The sequence below is a fragment of the Salminus brasiliensis genome, chromosome 13 (assembly GCF_030463535.1).
Source record: "Salminus brasiliensis chromosome 13, fSalBra1.hap2, whole genome shotgun sequence".
NCBI classification, from domain to species: Eukaryota; Metazoa; Chordata; class Actinopteri; order Characiformes; family Bryconidae; genus Salminus; species Salminus brasiliensis.
The window spans coordinates 32,698,998-32,706,298 of NC_132890.1; the positions used below are offsets into that span (position 1 = coordinate 32,698,998).

Consider the following 7,301-nt stretch of genomic DNA (forward strand, 5'->3'; position numbering starts at 1 on the left):
GGGGGCAGGATTTTTTTAGGGGTGGCAACATATGGCAGACACATATATATATACTGAATTTAATCACAGTTTGATTTGAAATAGTATGTGCACACTGCAAAGGGGCACAGGCTGTCATTTACAAAGTAATACAGACATACGTCCCATGCATTTAAGATTTTATGTGAAACAGTTCCTATTAGGAATAAGTGACCATACAATGGGATCTCACTTAATAGGAGATAGAAGTATGGTAAAACTACTGTAGGTGGGAATTGTCAAAGGAAAGGCATTAAGGTGATGAGAGGTACATGTGTCAGAGGGAAAGTAAGCAGTTTTTGACTTTGTTGGAGTGGCAGCGCTGCCGGCAGAATTTGTACAAGAAGAAACTGTCCAAAGAAAAACTTACCCATGAAATATCTATGGATTGAGCTGTACTAAAGTGAGCATAAATACACTGTGGAAATGAATGGATCATGACACTCAAACAAGGTACTGGACATCGCTTTTACTGTTTACTCAGAACACACATTCTCCCCATTTGTCCCTCAGTAGCTTGAACAGATTTGTACTGTTTTTAGAAAAGAAGAGACATTAAAAAACAACAATAATCTTGTCCTTCTCTTTTCCCTCTCTTTCCTACTCCTCTAGCTCTCCTTCCACCTCATCTTTACCGTTTACCAGATTAATTTCCCTCACCTTTCTCTATGGTGAGAAAAAACTATGAATGCTACTTTTCCTCTTAATTTCTGTAAGATTATAAGATGGAACTTTACAATGTTTTCTGTGACAGACATTGAATCAATAGTAACTTTTATAGCCTACTTTACACATGACTAATATCAGACTTATAGCTAACATTGTATGTACAAATTGGATTCTAGACCCTCAATCTGGCACATCCCAGGGCGAATCACACGCCTTACTCAAGGGCAGCAAATGTCCCACACCACCTTTAATTAATGGAGCCAGTTTGCCATCTGATCCGCCCAATTGTGTGGATACGTAAGGAAAGGACTATCCATCACCCTTACTCTATGCTTTTTTTCCATAAAGACAATCATTCATAATCAGCACTAGTGGGAACTAGGGAGGGCCTCATTTTGTATGTGTTGCATTCTGGCAAAGACTTCGAAAACTTCATCCTAGTATTACACTGCTCAAGAAAATAAAGGGAACACTCAAATAACACATCCTAAATCTGAATGAATGAAATATTCTCATTGAATACTTTGTTCTGTACAAAGTTGAATGTGCTGACAACAAAATCACACAAAACTCATCAATGGAAATCAAATTTATTAATCAATGGAGGCCTGGATTTGGAGTCACACACAAAATTAAAGTGGAAAAACACACTACAGGCTGATCCAACTTTGATGTAATGTCCTTAAAACAAGTCAAAATGAGGCTCAGTATTGTGTGTGGCCTCCATGTGCCTGTATGACCTCTCTACAATGCCTGGGCATGCTCCTGTGCGGCCCTCTAAAGAAATGCCACCCCACACCATTACTGACACACTGCCAAACCAGTCATGCTGAAGGATGTTGCAGGCAGCAGATTCCACATCTCCTGGTGTGCTGGCCTGTCTCCTGGTAGCGCCTCCAGCCTCTGGACACTACGCTGACAGACACAGCAAACCTTCTTGCCACAGCTCGCATTGATGTGCCATCCTGGATGAGCTGCACTACCTGAGCCACTTGTGTGGGTTGTAGAGTCGGTCTCATGCTATCACGAGTGTGAAAGCACCACCAACATTCAAAAGTGATCAAAACATCAGCCAGAAAGCATAGGTACTGAGAAGTGGTCTGTGGTCCCCACCTTGAGTGTGTCTTGCTAATTGCCAATAATTTCCACCTGTCGTCTATTCCATTTGCACAACAGCATGTGGAATTGATTGTCAATCAGTGTTGCTTCCTAAGTGGACAGTTTGATTTCAAAGAAGTTTGATTTACTTGGAGTTATATTGTGTTGTTTAAGTGTTTCCTTTATTTTTTTGAGCAGCATATATCGGTGTACAATGTCAAGCTTTTGGCACTTTGTATTGCCCTTGGAGTGGTAGGGGTGAGGAAAGACACAGGAGCAGTAGGTAGCAGCAGAGCAGTAAATTTAATGAAGTTTTTTCTTTAAGGATTCTTGGCAGTTAAAAGTCAGTTAAAATGAAGATGTACGGCCTTGCTTTATTCGTTCTTGGTGCTGCTAAGTGGCCTGTAGTAAAACGCACACAGGTGAACCATATAGCCTAATCACCCGCTGCTGTGCCCTGCCCTTTTTTTAACCTGACAGGTGATGCAGGATCATACATTTCGGCCTGCCACATATGGGTTACATGGCGATGTTGCTGTGTTTGAAGCATGTGTTTATTTGTTTTGGGGTGATAAATTGAAAATGTATGGTACTAGTTTGACACAGTTTGCAATATAACTGTGCAGAAACAATAGAGGAAAAGAGTGATTGTTTATTGCAACATTTAAAGTCTGCAAGCTGAATACATTCTGATTTGTTTTAGTATGAAGATTTTATATTTCTATTTTTCTATAAAGACTCAATATATACATTTCTTAAGGATCATTAAAGAATTGTTATTTCTTCATCATATGTTTCCTGCTGTTTTTGTCAGGTCTCAGCAGCACAACATAGCATTTTGGAGCAAATATACACAAAAGGAGACCAAAAGCAGATGCTAAGATGGCAAACACATGCACAGCAACCATGTACTTCCCACGAGTGCTCACATAAACCGGGATGAAGGTTATCCACACGGCAAAAAAAATTAACAAACTGAATGTTATGAATTTTGCCTCATTGTAATTATCAGGAAGCTTCCTGGCGAAAAAAGCTATTACAAAGCACATGCAAGCCAAAAGGCCAATGTATCCCAACACACACCAGAATCCTATCTCAGACCCCACATTACACTCAACAATTATAGTAGCACTCATAAACTCAGTGTTATAGGCAGCAGAAGGAGGTTTGCTTGTAAGCCATATTATGCAGATCAGTGCTTGAACACAAGAGCACAGTATGAGGCTAAGCCGCTGTTGGGCTGGGCCAAACCATTTCATGACATTACTGCCAGGAAGGGTGGCCCTGAAAGCCATCAGAACCACTACAGTCTTAGCCAAGATGCAGGCGATGCAAAGTGCAAAACTGATTCCAAAGGCTGTGTATCTGATTTGGCAGAGCCAGTTAGTGGGTTTGCCAATGAATGTTAGACCACTCAGAAAGCATGCACAGAGGAACAAGAGAAGCAAGAAACTGAGTTCCATGTTGTTCCCTCGGATGACGGGGGTCTTCCTGTAGATCACAAACACGCAAAGCACCGCTGCACTCAAACAGGCTCCAAAGGTTGAAACAGCCCAGAGAACTATCCCCAAGGGCTCCTGAAAGGACAGGTACTCCAGGGTCTTTGGCATACATTGGACTTTGGCTTGGTTTGGCCACATCTCCTTTGAACATCTCAAACAGTCAATTGAGTCTGTGATGAAATTGATGAAAAATGTTGATGCAGTTCAGTTGTACTTCACAGTGTTTCAGAACAACAATAAATACTAAAGTCAGTCAAGTCACACCTGTTTCATTGCTAATCTCTCCCTCGCCACAGGGTATGCAGTCAAAACAGCATATAGGTTCACCCTTTCGCCTGGCTTTCCTGGACCCTTGCAGGCAACTTTTGCTGCACACAGATACTGGTGCCTGTGAACCACAGCAGATGAAGCACAGGGCCAGAATACCTTCACTCACAGCCCTAATGTAAAATCAACTGAACAAACAGTGTAATGCCATTTAAAGCTGTAAAACTGAATATTTTCTAAATGCATCACAAATGTGTAGAATATCTGAATCAGGAGCAGCCGTATAAAAGACAATCTGGCTATGGATGAAATAGGACAAACCTTGTTCCCTTTGTGCCATGTAATCACAGATTCATCAATGACCAGGTCTCTGTCCTCCCCCAGTGAGGCATCAAAAAACCCCACCTTAACCAGCATAAGAGAACCATCTTTCGCCATATGCCAGTTCATCAAGTCATAAGAGGCGATGGGGTCTCCATTCTCATCAAAGCGGACATCTTCTCCCAGTATTGGAAAGTTTGTTCGTTTCATGTAGCTGAGGAGCTTTAGGGGAAAATTGATAGGACAGGATGACAAATAGATTTATACACTAATTCTTTTCCAACAAAGTTCTTATGAACTTTTAATGGTTCCCTAGTATTGTGAACAAGACAACTTTTAATAGAATAGAAACAAGAACAGACATATAAATATATATATATATATTATATATATATATAAAATAGTAGAAAATAAGTTGACTAGAATTATGCAGAAAGCAAAGAGCAGTTTATGGAGATACAGCATCTGCATACTGTCTTCCATTAGTGCCCATATGTCTGTTTTAAATGATTAAGCAGAATAGGTTTCTGCTTAATCATTATTGGTGGTTATCAGCGTTTGCAGATTTGGTGGTTGGAGATTAGGTTAAAAAACGTATTTAAAAAATTTAAATAATAACATATTTAAAGATGCACAACAGAAATACCACACCTGCCATGGCAGAAGGGGATTCAGGCTACCACACATTCCATTCTGAAAAGGGCCCTCTCCTGGAACACAAGTGCTCATATCATGCAAGGCATGAGCTATTACATATACAGCCTTGTACACATTGTAGCTCACTCTAAGCTGTGTCACATCAGTGTAGGGAGTATACACATCATCCAGACTTTCTCTGCCACTGCACAGTTCCCTGTTCTTCACCTCCTCTTTGTGTATATGGGTGTTTGAGGACCCGTTGATCCGACAGTTGAAGGTTTCCTCCCAAAACTCAGTTAAGAATTGAGAAGCTTGAAGACTTGAGATGTTCAGCTCTCTGAGGTAGCTGCTTAGGTTTGGGATTTCTGCTTTCCGTATGGCAAAACCCAGCGTTCCCTGCAAGATATCACTGAAATCGACCCACAGGGCCTTTGATGTGGCCCAGGCTTCACTGGCAATCCACTGCAGATGGGTCATGTTTTGTCGCTTGCACTCTTGCAGGATGGTTTGCAGGTCCAATTCCCCGGAGAAACTGAGTATGACTGTGGCTGTGGAGGCCTGAATGGTGTTCATGAGCTCCCTTAGTGCCTCTCTGGACAAAGTAACAGGGTAGAAGTGCACATATGCAGTGCACACATCATATCTGACCAACTCTTTTAAAAAGAGCTGAATGGCAAAGCGAGCATAGTCCGACTCCAAACCTACAACTCCCACCCAGGTCCACTGGTAATGATGGACCAGCTTTGCTAAAGCTTTAATCTGAAATTCATCACTTGGCATTGTCCGCATAAATGCAGGGAACTCCTTCTTGTTACTCAGACAAGAGCAGGACGCAAAGTAACTCACCTAAGAAGAAGAAGAAGAAGCAATGCTAGTGAATACAACATTAATTATTGGTACAATAGGCCAATTTACAGTATACTTGAATGATCAGGTACTTCATTCATATGGAAAGATTATTTCCAAATGAAAAAATTACTTTCCTTAACCACATTTGCCAGTAATTTAAGTTCTGCCAGTAATCTGAGGAATTACAGATTCCATGCATCCCTTTTTCAGAGTCAAACCTACTAGACAAGATCTCCTAAATATCTTTTCATCTTTACTTGCATTGCTTTTTTCTTACCAAAGGAACACTGAATGAGCCAAGTGTTCTCATCACAGCCATGGAAACCCCTGATGAACCATCTCCCACAATGACTGGAGAGGGCTGTCTTTGTACATCTGCACAGCTGGCTCCTCGTCCTGTCTCTGGCTGCCCATTAACTAGGAGCAGTGACCCTTTCAAAGACATGGGAATGTCAACAGAACTGTCCCGAATGTGGTAGCCCAGAGACAGGTGTGGTAACAGGTCCTGCCTCTGGTTTATCTCATTCACAGCAAAGGTCATTGTCCTCATCCATCTGAGGGCTCGAGCATTAAAACTGCAGAAACATTGATAAATATTTCATACATGGACTACAAGCAATCAGATTTTCACAAAGATTCACTTCAATGAAATTTTCTGACATCAAAACCTTGAAATATATTCAGAAGCATATATGTATGACCTTATTTTTTGTATTATATTGTTTGCAATATAATGACACCTGGCAGCGGCTTTTTACATTGACCAAACATTTCATAACTAATAATCTTTGATATTTCAACATTTAAAACAGTCACATACTACTTATATTCTATGGGTGCAGGTTTCTTTTGAAAAGACCACTCGGTTGACACAGGGCTGTAATGCATGGGGAACAAGCCCCCTAGAATCACATCCCCATCCTTGTAAAAATTCTGGGTGCTTTCTTCTCCCTGATAGATGCACTCATCTTTGTTTGTGGACTGACACCAAATAGGCATGTTTATCAGAAGCCAGAGGTTGAGTGCAAAAGCATGGTGTGCCATACCTGACACAAATCAGTACGTAGGCAGAGATGGACATATATAGTTCTACAGTGAGTGGGGGGGTGGCCTTGCCTTTTCCCAAAGAAACATGTGAACCAATGACATTGGTTCTTGCTCCTTCCAACATTATTACACAATGATATTTGCTTATGTGGTTTTAGACACTGTATGACAGAGGTCACTAATAGCCTTATTTACAAATTGTTTTTAAGAAAACAAATTATAATAACATTTCTTATTGCAACCCACTGGGCTGTTTTTACAAAAAATCTGACATTTGCCAATGTTTTCTTATTTGGGATTTGTTTAGTTTTTGATTTTTTAAATTTGTTTCACTGTTATTACAGCAGAGCTGTGAACAAATATACAGTTTGAAAACACATCATGGATCAGACATAACCTTTTTGTTAGGTCTTTTTTCAAGAACAAATTTTTTGTGAGATATTGGTGCATGAAGCCCCTGAACCTACACACGTGGACAAAATTCTTGGTACACCTTGGTTAATGAAAGAAAAACCCACAATGGTCACAGAAATAACTTGAATCTTACAAAAGAATAATAAATAAAATTCTATGAAAATGAACAAATGAAAATCCCACACTAAGTTTTTAACCATGCCTCAACAGAATTATGTTAAAAAGTAAACTCATGAAACAGGCCTGGACAGAAATTATGGTACCCCTGAAAATAATGTGACCAAAGGGACATGTTAAATCAAGACGTGTCCACTAATTAGCATCACCAGTGTCTACTATCTTGTAATCAGTCAGTGGGCCTATATATAGGACTACAGGTAGTCATTGTGCTGTTTGATGACATGGTGTGTACCACACTCAACATGGACCAAAGGAATCGAAGGAAAGAGTTGTCTCAAGAGATTAGAAAGAAAATTA

The 7,301-nt window shown here is 40.3% G+C and overlaps 1 pseudogene; it reads right to left on the reverse strand.

The window, feature by feature from the left end:
• Nucleotides 1-2,561: 2,561 nt before the first annotated feature.
• Nucleotides 2,562-6,534, reverse strand: LOC140575340 (extracellular calcium-sensing receptor-like; annotated as a pseudogene).
• Nucleotides 6,535-7,301: the final 767 nt, after the last annotated feature.